Here is an 11467-nt window from a genome sequence, read left to right as displayed (position 1 = left end):
AAGGTTGGGGTTGGGGTGGGGGTGGGGGTGGGGGCAGGCTATAAGGGGTTAATGGGAGAAAAAAGGGGATATATGTAATACTTTCAACAATAAAGATTTTTTTTAAAGTCTGAGAATAGTATATTTACATAGTTTCAAAGTATCTCCTCCAAGATACATATTAATTTTAAAGGAATAAATAGTAACCATACAGAAAGAAACAGTATTAACTCAGACAATAATTTTTGTTTCTGTTATCACAGGGAATGAGATAGAAGTTTCACCATATTGAAAGGGTATGTTTAGGATAGTCTAACTTAAATACAAAATAAGCATTTTGAGGTGGGAAGACAGTCCTTAAGATGCACAAAGAGATGCAGTCCATTCTCCAGAACAACTATCACAGAGACAATTAACGTAACAGCCCTCTTAGCTATCTATCAGGAGACATGCCTCAAGACTCTTTTTTTTTTTTTGAGGTTTATTTTTTTTTTATTCTTTTTAAAAAAATATTATAAGTATTACAAAGGGTGAATATACACTTTAATAACTAGCCATGTAATTAAGTTTCTAGACAGAATCCCGTTTTGCAAGAAACAGAAGTTGATATGCTGATTTAGCAGAAAAGTTTATCAAAAGATACTGCCGTGGCTTTATATCTCAAAAACATAAGTAGGCCCAAAATAGAAATTCTGACAATGTTTACCAGACCATGATATACATTTCTTAATTACTTCCTCCAATTCAGTAATAAAATCTGGTTTTAAAGCTTTTCTATATGACAAACAGTTTTGTCACCCCGACTCCCCCCCCAAAAAAATCAAGTATCAATGGAAAATTTTTCCCAAATATCCATTTTTCCAAATGCTTCCTCCACAGATTAAGTCTCTTCAAAAACAGTTACTTGCACATGTTTTTATGAAAACAGTATCTTTACCTCAAAGGTGCTGCCTGGCCTCAAAGGCACTTCTTTGACTTAATTTAAAATAATTGCTTAAGAGCAAACTACAGTAAAATGTAGTGCCATTGTCTTTGCCTTGAAACCCGGGTTGACGTTTAGCTGGTAGACAATTTGGAGTTAGCTCTCTCAACCTGTGTCCATCCGGATTGAGGGGGTGTCTGTTCTACTTCTGAGTACCCACCCTGTAGAATTAATTATATATTTTTATTTAACCTCTGAAATATTATTACTGACAAAGTTTTGGAGTAGGAGTAGGCATGCTGTAGAATGAGTTATTGAAATCAAATATTGGGGTAAACCGAACCAAACTTTTAAATTGCTAAATCACAAAGGCTGGAACTAAAATTTTAAAAAATAAAAAAGCACTATCAATTTATAATATTTTTTATGATTAATGCACTAAATTATATCGTGTCTATTTAGATCCTTTGACCATTTTTTGATTGGATTGTTTATCTTCTTTTTGTTAAGTTGCATGAGTTCCCTATAAATTTTGGAGATTAGGCCCTTATCAGATATGACGTTGGCAAATATGTTTTCCCAAGGACTCTTGGATAAAGGAAGTAATGGTTTCAATTAGCCCTAAATTGGGTTTGCAGAGAATACAGGCTTGATTTGCAATTGAGATAAGTATGTGAGCAAGTCTTAAAAAAAAAAAAAAAAAACCTTATGTATGAGAAATAAAAAATCAGGAAGACAGCTCAAGTTAAGACCAAAGAGACAACCAGAATAAAACATGAATCTTTGAATATGGACCAATTATTACATAATATTAAGGAATTATAGCTAATTTTCTTTGATGTGATGCAGCATACTAATATTGTATGCTGAAGCATTATGTATCATGATATCTGCAACTACTCTCAAATAGCTAAAAATATGCATGTGTGTATATTATTTATGTATATATGTAGAGACAAGATGTATTAGGAATTTTGTTTATCAATACCCACATAATAACCTGGGATCACGTTAAATCTACAGATCAAATTGAGAAGAACTCAATATATTGACAATACTGAATCTTTCTATCCATGTTCAATAAATATTTTCCCATTTACTTAGATCTTCGATTTTTCATCAGAGTTTTATACTTTTCCTCTTGTAGATCTTGTACATTTTGAGGGGATTAAAGTACTTTTTTTGTTGCGAATGTAGATGGCACTGTTTTTTTGCTTTTGTTTTTTAATATATTTTTGTTGATTTCAGAAATAGGAAGGGAGAGGGAGAGAGTTAGAAACATCAATGATGAGAATCATTGCCTCCCAAATGACCCACACTGGGGATCGAGCATGTGCCCTGACCAGGAGGAATGAAACGATGACCTCCTGGTTCATAGGGTCAATACTCAACCACTGATCCACAATGGCCAAGCCTAGATGGCACTATTTTTAATTCCAAATTCCAACTGTTCATTGTGGCTATATAAAAAAGCAACTGACTTTTGTATATTTATCTTGCATCCTGAAGCCTTGCTATAATCATTTATTAGAGGTTTTTTGATTCTTTAGATTTTCTACATAGACTTCTGTGAACAGAGACAATTTTAGTTCTTCCTTCCCAATGTGTATTGTATACCTTTTATGCCCTTTTCTTGTCTTATTGCATTAGCTAGGACTTCCAGGACAATGCTGAAAAGGAGTGGTCATCTCTAACTTGTCCCTGATCTTAGCATCTAGTTTCTCACTATTAAGTTTATTAGCTGTGTTGGGTTTATAGATTTTCTAAATCAACTTGAGGAGGTTCCCTTCTATGTCTAGTTTGCTGAGCATTTTTAACATGAATGGGTATTGAATTCTGTCAAATGTTCTTTTGTATTCATTGATATAATCATGATTTTTCTTCTTCAGCCTATTGATATGATGGATTACACAATTCATTATTGAATGCTGAACCAGCCTTCCACACCTGAAACAAATCCCACTTGGTCATAATGTGTATAATTCTTTTTTTTTCACTGTTGCATTAGATTTGCTAATATTCTATTGAAGATTTGTGTTCCAGAGACATTGATCTATAGTTTTCCTTCTATAATGTCTTTGTCTGGTTTAGGTATTAGGGTAATGTTGCTTCAAGAATTAATTAGAAAGTATTTCTTCTACTTCTATTTTCTGGAAGAGACTAGAGACTAGAGAAGTGGTATAATCTCTTTCTGAAATGTTTCGTAGAATTCACCAATGAATCCATCTGGGTCTGGTGCTTTCTGTTTTGGAAGGTTTAATCACTGATTCAATTTCATTCTCTCAAGCTTCTGTATCATAAAATCTTAATACAGCCTTGCTTAAAATCTTAAGACAGCCCAGCTGTAGTTCAGTGGTTGAGCATCAACCCATGAACCAGAAAAGTCACCGATTCTGTAGGGACCCTGTCCAGAGAGAGTATGCCAGATGTTCAAGGCCAATTTGAGTAAGGGAACCCTAATGAGGATATTCAAGGCCAATCTGGGCAAAGACACAGCAATTGTACTGTATGCAATGCACAAGTGTGTCCTTCTATATCCCAAAGACTGATGTCACTCTTTTGTCTATGTTGGTATAAAGATGTGTTACTAACCAGCTGAGGCGAGGCTGCTTTTATGTAAGGCTGGCTCCTATGGCTCCTAGGTGCCCAGCTGCTTTGTATAGCTCCTGTGCTTGGCTCCTTTGTATAACACCCTGCCTGGCTCCCTAAGTAGCTCCTTGCTACTGTGTTACCAAGAACTGTTTTCTCTGGCAGGATGGAGTAAGTACTCCCATAACTGGTGCTATGAGCAGGATCAAGGAAGAACTTACTCCAACAGATTTCTAGTCAGAGCACAGGCCTAGGTTTTGGGCTCAATCCCTAGTAGGGGGTGTGCAGGAGGCAGTCAATCAATGATTCTCTCATCATTATGTTTATATCTCTCTCCTCTTCTCCCTTCCTCTCTATGAAATTAATTTTTAAAAATTAAAATGTTAAGACATACAAATATTTATAACCCAACAGGACAAAGGTTTATAAAAGTATGTACAAAACGCTTTGGGTAGCAGGATTTATACCCAACAAAATAAGACTTTAAGTAAAGGCTTTAGCCCTAACCGGTTTGGCTCAGTGGATAGAGAATCAGCCTGCGGACAAAAGAGTCCCAGGTTCGATTCCGGTCAAGGGCATGTACCTTGGTTGTGGGTACATCCCCAGTAGGGGGTGAGCGGGAGGCAGCTGATTGATGTTTCTCTCTCATCGATGTTTCTAACTCTCTATCCTTCTGCCTTCCTCTCTGTAAAAAAAAAAACCTCAATAAAATATATTTATTTTTAAAAAAAAGTAAAGACTTTAACAAGAGACAAAGAAGGATCCAGCAATTCCACTTCCGGGTATTTATCTAAAAAAAACAAAATACTAAATTAAAAAAATATATGCATTCCTACATTCCCTACAGCATTATTTTCAACAGCCAAGATACGGAAGCAATCTAAATGCCCATCAACAGATGAATGGATAAAGAAGCGGTTCCTATCTACAATGGAACATGACTCAGCCATAAAAAACAATAAAATCTTGCCATCTGCAACAACATGGATGGACCTAGAGCAGCTGTGGGCAAACTACGGCCCGCGGGCCGGATCCAGCCCGTTTGAAATGATAAAACTAAAAAAAAAAAAAGACCGTACCCTTTTATGTAATAATGTTTAACTTTGAATTTATATTAGGTCACACAAACACTCCATCCATGCTTTTGTTCCAGCCCTCCGGCCCAGTTTAAGAACACATTGTGGTCCTCGAGTCAAAAAGTTTGCCCACCCCTGACCTAGAGGATACTGTGATGAATGAACAAGCAAGCCAGAAACAGACTCATAGATAGAGGGAACATTTTGATGGTTGCCAGATGGGAGGGGGTTAGAGCGATGGGTGAAAAGAGTGAAGGGATTAAGAAGTACATATTGATAGTTACTGAAAAGTCATGGGGATGTAAAGTACAACATAAGAATATAGGCAATAATCCTATCTAATAAAGCAGGAATATGCTAATTGACCCTCACGCCGTCGCAAAGATGGTAGTGCCCAGTCAATAAGGAGGAAATGTGCTAATTGACTGCCCCGCCCTCAAATATGGCAGCACCCACAGCCACAAGATGACGGCGCCCAGTCTCTTTAACCCTGCTGGGCCGGCCGGCAGGCATGCGGCAAGGCTTGGCCCACACCCAGGCGGGCCCGGCCACTCCGCGTGCCTGCCTCTGGAATCCCCCAGTCCCCTCAGCCCCCTAGCCCCCCAAGCCCCGGCCAGAGGTGAAGGTAACCAGGGCTGGCTGAGACTTGCGCTCCTGGCAGTGGCAGCAGCAGAGGTGTGATGGGGGGTTGCCTCCCGCCCCTGAGAGCTCCCAGACTGTGAGAGGGGGCAGGCCAGGCTGAGAAACCCTCCCTCCAGTGCATGAATTTTCATGCACCGGGCCTCTAGTATTGTTAAATTATTAGTATGGTGTCAGATGGGTAATAGATTTATCAGAGTGATCACTTCGTAAGTTACATTAATGTCTCATCATTGGGTTGTACAACTGAAACTAATATAAAATTCTACATCAACTGCAACTGAAAAATAAAAAATTATTTTAAAGTGTATATGGGCCCTAACCAGTTTGGCTCAGTGGATAGAGCATCAGCCTGCGGACTCAAGGGTCCCAGGTTCGATTCCGGTCAAGGGCATATACCTTGGCAGCGGACACATCCCCAGTAGGGAGTGCGCAGGAGGCAGCTGATAGATGTTTCTCTCTCATCAATGTTTTTAACTCTCTATCCCTCTCCCTTCCTCTCTGTAAAAAATCAATAAAATATATATATATATATATATTTTTAAAAGTGTATATGGCCCTAACCAGTTTGGCTCAATGGATAGAGCATCAGCCTGCAGACTGAATGGTCCCAGGTTCGATTCCGGTCAAGGGCATGTACCTTGGTTGTGGGCACATCCCCAAGTAGGAGGTGTGCAGGAGGCAGCTGATCGATGTTTCTCTCTCATTGATGTTTTCAACTCTCTATCCCTCTCCCTTCCTCTCTGTAAAAAAATCAATTAAATTTTTTTAAAAGTGTATATGAAAAAGCAAAAAACCAAAAACAAAACACCATTATGTTATGCACCTAAAACTAATATAACGTTATGTCAATTACATCACAACTAGAGGCTCGGTGCACAAATTCAAGCACGGGTATGGTTCCTCGGGGTGGCCTGCGGGGATCAGGCCCCAACTCGCGCCCCCAGGCTCACAGCCCCAGCTCCACCTGGCACCCCACCATGGCCTGGCACCGCACCCTCACCCGCTTCACCATCCTACCTGAGGGGCAATCAATCAGGACCGGGCACCCTGCCTGGCTCCCTAAGTGCCTGAAGGGCGATCAGTGGGCAGTCGGACCCCCGCTCACACCCACCTTGGCCTGGCAATGCCTGCTCACCTGCTCCACCATCCCGCCGCAGTCCCGCTCTCATCGGGGCCCATCGGGACCGGCAGTGCCTCCACTGTCGCCTGCCAGCGCCGCATCGCTGACACCCACCATGTTCCGCGCCCCCCCCTGGTGGTCAGGATACGTCATAGGGAGCAGTCGAACTCCCAAACAATTTGCATATTAGGCTTTTATTATATAGGATTAAAAAACCTGAAAATGTCACCAATTCAAATCACTAACAGAAAAATATTAAAATTCACTGAATGCTCACTATATATTAGACACTTCCTTTCACTTTTGAGATACTATAATTAACATCCTATATAATAAAGCTGTAATATGCAAATTGATCCTCACTCCACCACACCATCACAAGATGGCTGCGCCCACACTGGAGGCACGGTTCCTGCAACACAAGATGGCTGTGCCCACAGCGGAGGCAGGGTTCCCGTAACAAACCGTAACAAGTAATCAGCAGGGACCTGAGGCTCCATGGCGCTGGGCCTGGGCGGAGGGCCTGAGCCCCCCACCTGGCAGGGCTTGACGGGGGACCTCAGGCCATGCCCTCTGCCTCAGCACCAAACTGGGGGACCTCAGGCTGCACCCCCTGCCCCAGCACCAGGCCGGGGGACCTGAGGGTGCACTGGGGGAACTGAGGCTGTGCCCCCTGCCCAGCACTGGACCAGGGGACCTGAGGCTCTGCCCCCCACCCGGCAGGGCTTGATGGGGGCCCTGAGGCTGCGTCCCCCACCCCGTGGGGCTTGACGGAGGTGGGGCCGGCCAGGTCTGGATCTCACCCAATGGGGGTGGGCCTGGCCGGGTCTGGGTCTCACATGATTTCAAGGTGCATGTGGGTGGGCGGGGACTTGACGCTGGGTCCTGTGGCACGCCCTAGACTCTGACGGGCGGAAGATTTTCATATACATTTTACTAATTTTCTTTCATCTCTGATACTTTATTATAAAGGGCAAATAGCAATATTAAAATATTTCCTCTAATTAATTCCCTTTTAATGTGCACAAATTTCGTGCACCAGGCCACTAGTTTTCATATAAAAGGAAACTGAAGTTCAGAAGTTTAATTAACTGACCTAAGTAGAAGAAAGCTAGTTAGTGGTGAGCCTGGCATTCAAACCTAGGTGTGTCTCCTGTTGAAACCCATGCCCTTTCCAATACTACCCAGCCCTGGGAATTTATAGGCACTCAAATTATGAATATAAGATACAATACAAACATTATGAAGTTAGTCGCTCTACCAGAAAACACTAAAACGTTCAAGGGCCAGAAAAGATGAGAGTAATGTAAGATTTTCCAATACACCGGTATTTAAAAGTTTCTGTGTCTAGGACTAGTGTAAATTTTTTGCAATGGGGAGAGAAATGTCACCAAAGAGAAAGTGTGTTCAACTAACAAAGTTTTGAACCTGTAGCTCTGCCAAAGACAAAAGACAAAATACTTTTAAATAGTAAGAACTATGATCTGTTGACTAACTTGTCACACAACACATTACAGCAACAGAGAAACTTTCACCATTTGGGGACAAAAATTAACATCTCTTATAAGCAAAGGTTTCAACTCAAATAAAATCCAGGAGTAATGGCCCTAGCCGGTTTGGCTCAGTGGACAGAGTGTCAGCCTGCGGACTGAAGGGTCCCGGGTTCAATTCCAGTCAAGGGCACATGCCTGGGTTGTGGGCTCGGTCCCCAGTAGACGGCCTGCAGGAGGCAGCCAATCAATGATTGTCTCTCATCATTGATGTTTCTATCTCTCTCTCCCTTCCTCTCTAAAATCAATAAAAATATATTTAAAAAAAAAAGAAGAAGAAGAAGAAGAAGAAGAAATCCAGGAGAAATGTTTGGCAGAAAACTAAGTCAATTTAGAATTTTTTTTTAAATATATTTTTGCCCTAGCAGGTTTGGCTCCGTGGAAAGAGCGTTGGCATGTGGACCAAAGGGTCCTGGGTTCGATTTGGGCACATAGCTCAGATGCAGGCTCCTCCCCCGCCCAGACCCTGGTCAGGGTGCCTGTATGAGGCAACCAATCAATGTGTTTCTCTCACATGGGTGTTTCTGTCTTTCCCTCTCTCTCTCTAAAATCAATGGAATAATATACTTGGGGGAGGATTAAAATACATTTTTTTAACTGATTTCAGAGAGGAAGGGAGAGGGAGAGAAAGATAAAAACATCAATGATAAGAGAAAATCATTGATTGACTGCCTTCCGATACCCCACACTAGGGATTGAGCTCACAACCCGGGAGCCCCACCAGGAATTGAACTGTGACCTCCTGATTCATAGGTCGATGCTCAACCACTGAGCCATGCCTACTGGGCCAATTTAGAATCTTAAACAACAAATCTGGAATACTTAAACAACTGGTAATTTTTTTGATATCTAATAAGCACTTTGATAATGGAGTTTTCTAATCTGCAGACTCCAACTAATTACTACTACTTTATCTGAAAACACTGGTAAAAGTCTTAATTTTTTCCTAAGCAACCTCACAGGAATTATGTAAATACCTGCATAAGTGAATAACTTTCACTAATATCTTTGCAAATGTATGTTATTGTTATGAGGTTTACTGTAACCTTACTTTCTTATTCTGAAATATGAAACAGTTCAAATTTCAGCAATAATCAGATAATATGTTTTTTCCAAAGTATATGGACTTAATACTTAGCAAAGAGTTCAAAAAAGCACATAAAGTGGTTATTAAAAGTATAATTAAAGGCCCAGCCAGCACCGCTCAGTGGTTGAGCATCGATCTATGAACCAGGAGGTCATGGTTGGATTCTGGTCAGGGCACAGGTTGCAGGCTCAAGCCCCGGTAGGGGGCGTGCAGGAGGCAGCTGGTCAATGATTCTCTCTCATCATTCATGTTTCTATCTCTCTCTCCCTCTCACTTCCTCTCTGAAATCAATAAAAATATTTAAGTGTAATTAAAGCCTTAAGTCAAGTTAAAACTGTGATTGCAAAATCTGTCCTTTAAATATTTTTCAAAGAATGCAAGTTAAGCCATCAACTTCATAAATAAGGATTTATTTTTTTTCCTAAAGCACTGTGATGTAAGGCCAACTTCCTACCAATCCTTCCCAAGAGTACCGAAAGATTTTTTCAAGAAAATTGGCTAAATATGGAACTTTAAGCCTCAGCACAAACTCAAATCCACACAGTATTTTTATCTTCTTGGAAAGGATATCAATTTTAAAAAGCGAAAGTATGGTAATAAAAGATGGATGTTAAGTGTAATTATCACTAGAGGGGAAATGCTACCAAGGGAACAATAACGTGTTTCCTTTCAACTACAAGTTTTATTTGCCTTAAACAGAGCTACCCTGCACGTTAACAGGCAAAAATACACCGTGCACTCTGCACCGACCGCAGCTCGGCGCGCCCGGGCTTTCCTGGCAGCACAGGCTTCTGTTCGCGCTCTGCTTTCTCCTACGGTCCTGAGCAGTCAACTCAACCTCCTCTGTGCAGCAATTACTTCAAAATACTCTTAACAGGCTTTGTACAAATAATCCGTATCTTTCTAATCTGATTTACACGCATCCAATACGGAATTCCCTATCGACCCGCCTTCTTTCTCCGGATGGGCCACTCACCACAAGGGTTACAACTAAGTAACAGCATTTTTCTCTTTTTCTTTTTTTTTTTTAAGAATACTTTCTAAGAGCCTGAATATTAGCTACCAGAAGGCAACTTAAAATCGGGGCTCTTGAAGGAAGCATTACTTAAAGCAAACAAAACGGGGATTAACTATTCCGCAGGAGCAGGCTTCTTGTTACAAATACTGCCAGCCACGATATACGGAGGCAGCGCTTCCCGTGACCCTTAAACCAACCGCTCGAAGCCACACGCCGTTCACTCTGGCCCAACCCACTCCCGCCCCACATCTCAGGGCAACGCGCTTCCCTCCCGCCGACTTCGCGTCTCCCCCGGGCCTTCCCTCCGCGGCGTCCGGTCGCCCCCGGTCCCGCCAGCCTTATTAGTCCGACCCGCCCTCCTACCTGGCCACCGCGAGCCTCCAGCGTGTCCTCTCAGGCTCCAACCTGCCGCCGAGAGCCCTCCCGACGCCGATCTTCCCGGCTCGCTCGACTCGGGCCCCAGGCCCTCCCGGCCCCCACGCAACGGCCGCGCTTGAAAATGGCGGAAAGCGCCGCCCGCCCCGGCGAGTGTCCGGGCCCGCACTCACCTCGGCGCGGAGCACAGCTCCTAGTGAAGGGCGAGCGCAGCGCTCGTGTTCACCGTTGGGAACGTCTCTCCTCTCGCCTCCTCCCTCCGCCCCTCTCAATCCCTCTCCTCCATAGCAGCAGCCGCCATCTCCCCGGATTAGCCACCGAGCGCACGCCCCTGCGTCACCACGCACCGGTGTACGGCTCTACGTCACGCGCGCCGGGGCCACAGGGGTCCGCAGGGTTCGACCTGCGCATGTGCGTAGGCGAGGGGCGGGGTCTGGCCACCCGCAGCCAACCCGGCGCTTCCTTTGTTCGGAGCCCGGGTTGGCTCAGCCGTGGGAGGAGCGGGCCGGGCGTCTGACTGTCTCACTCTCCTCAAGTTGTGAGCCGGCTTCGATGCTCGCAAAAATACTCCGTTTCCCAACATTTGGATAAGCATTTCGTCCTGTGTTAGGTCATGTGGCCAAGCATACTGGAGAGTCGAACTGTGGACAAGGCGCTTGACCTTGCAAAGCCTTTGTTCGCCGGGAAATGGGGCTCCTGGCTGAGCACCTAAGTGCAAGCACCCAGCCGGCAGGCGCGCGGTTCCCCTCTGCCGGTGGCACGGCGCCCTCGGTCCCAGCACTCGGGAGAAGCTGGCTTGCAGGGCAGCCGCAGGCACCTGCACCTAAGGCGCACAGGAATGTTCGCAGCAGCTTTCCCCTCCACCAAACAGCACCACCCGCATTTCCATCAGCAGTGGAACGGTGCATGCCTCGTGGTGTGGTTCTGCAATGACCTGCAGCCATGGAAAATAACCAGCGAGGCCCTCGCCGGTGTGGCCCAGTGGCTAGAGCATCGGCCCGCAGACTGAAGGGTCCCAGGTTTGATTCTGGTCCAGGACACGCACCTTGGTTGCAGGCTTTCTCCCGGCCAGGGCATGCTGGAGGCAGCCAATGGATGTGGTTCTCTCA

General features: G+C 44.0%; 1 protein-coding gene across 4 annotated transcripts in view; it reads right to left on the bottom strand.

Annotated features, from left to right (window-relative positions):
- The window catches only part of WDR33 (WD repeat domain 33), a 111246-nt gene extending 100509 nt beyond the window's left edge, over positions 1-10737 (bottom strand). For 2 of the 4 annotated variants that reach the window (XM_005879465.2, XM_014550399.1), the window contains exon 1: positions 10532-10737. The gene's annotated coding sequence lies outside the window, so the exon portion shown is untranslated. The remainder of the gene's footprint in view (positions 1-10531) is intronic. The other 2 variants (XM_005879467.2, XM_014550400.1) reach the window with 1 other exon arrangement.
- Positions 10738-11467: the final 730 nt, after the last annotated feature.

This window comes from Myotis brandtii, unplaced genomic scaffold (genome assembly GCF_000412655.1).
Source record: "Myotis brandtii unplaced genomic scaffold, ASM41265v1 scaffold600, whole genome shotgun sequence".
Taxonomy (NCBI): Eukaryota; Metazoa; Chordata; class Mammalia; order Chiroptera; family Vespertilionidae; genus Myotis; species Myotis brandtii.
This window is presented reverse-complemented; position numbering and strand designations above follow the sequence as displayed.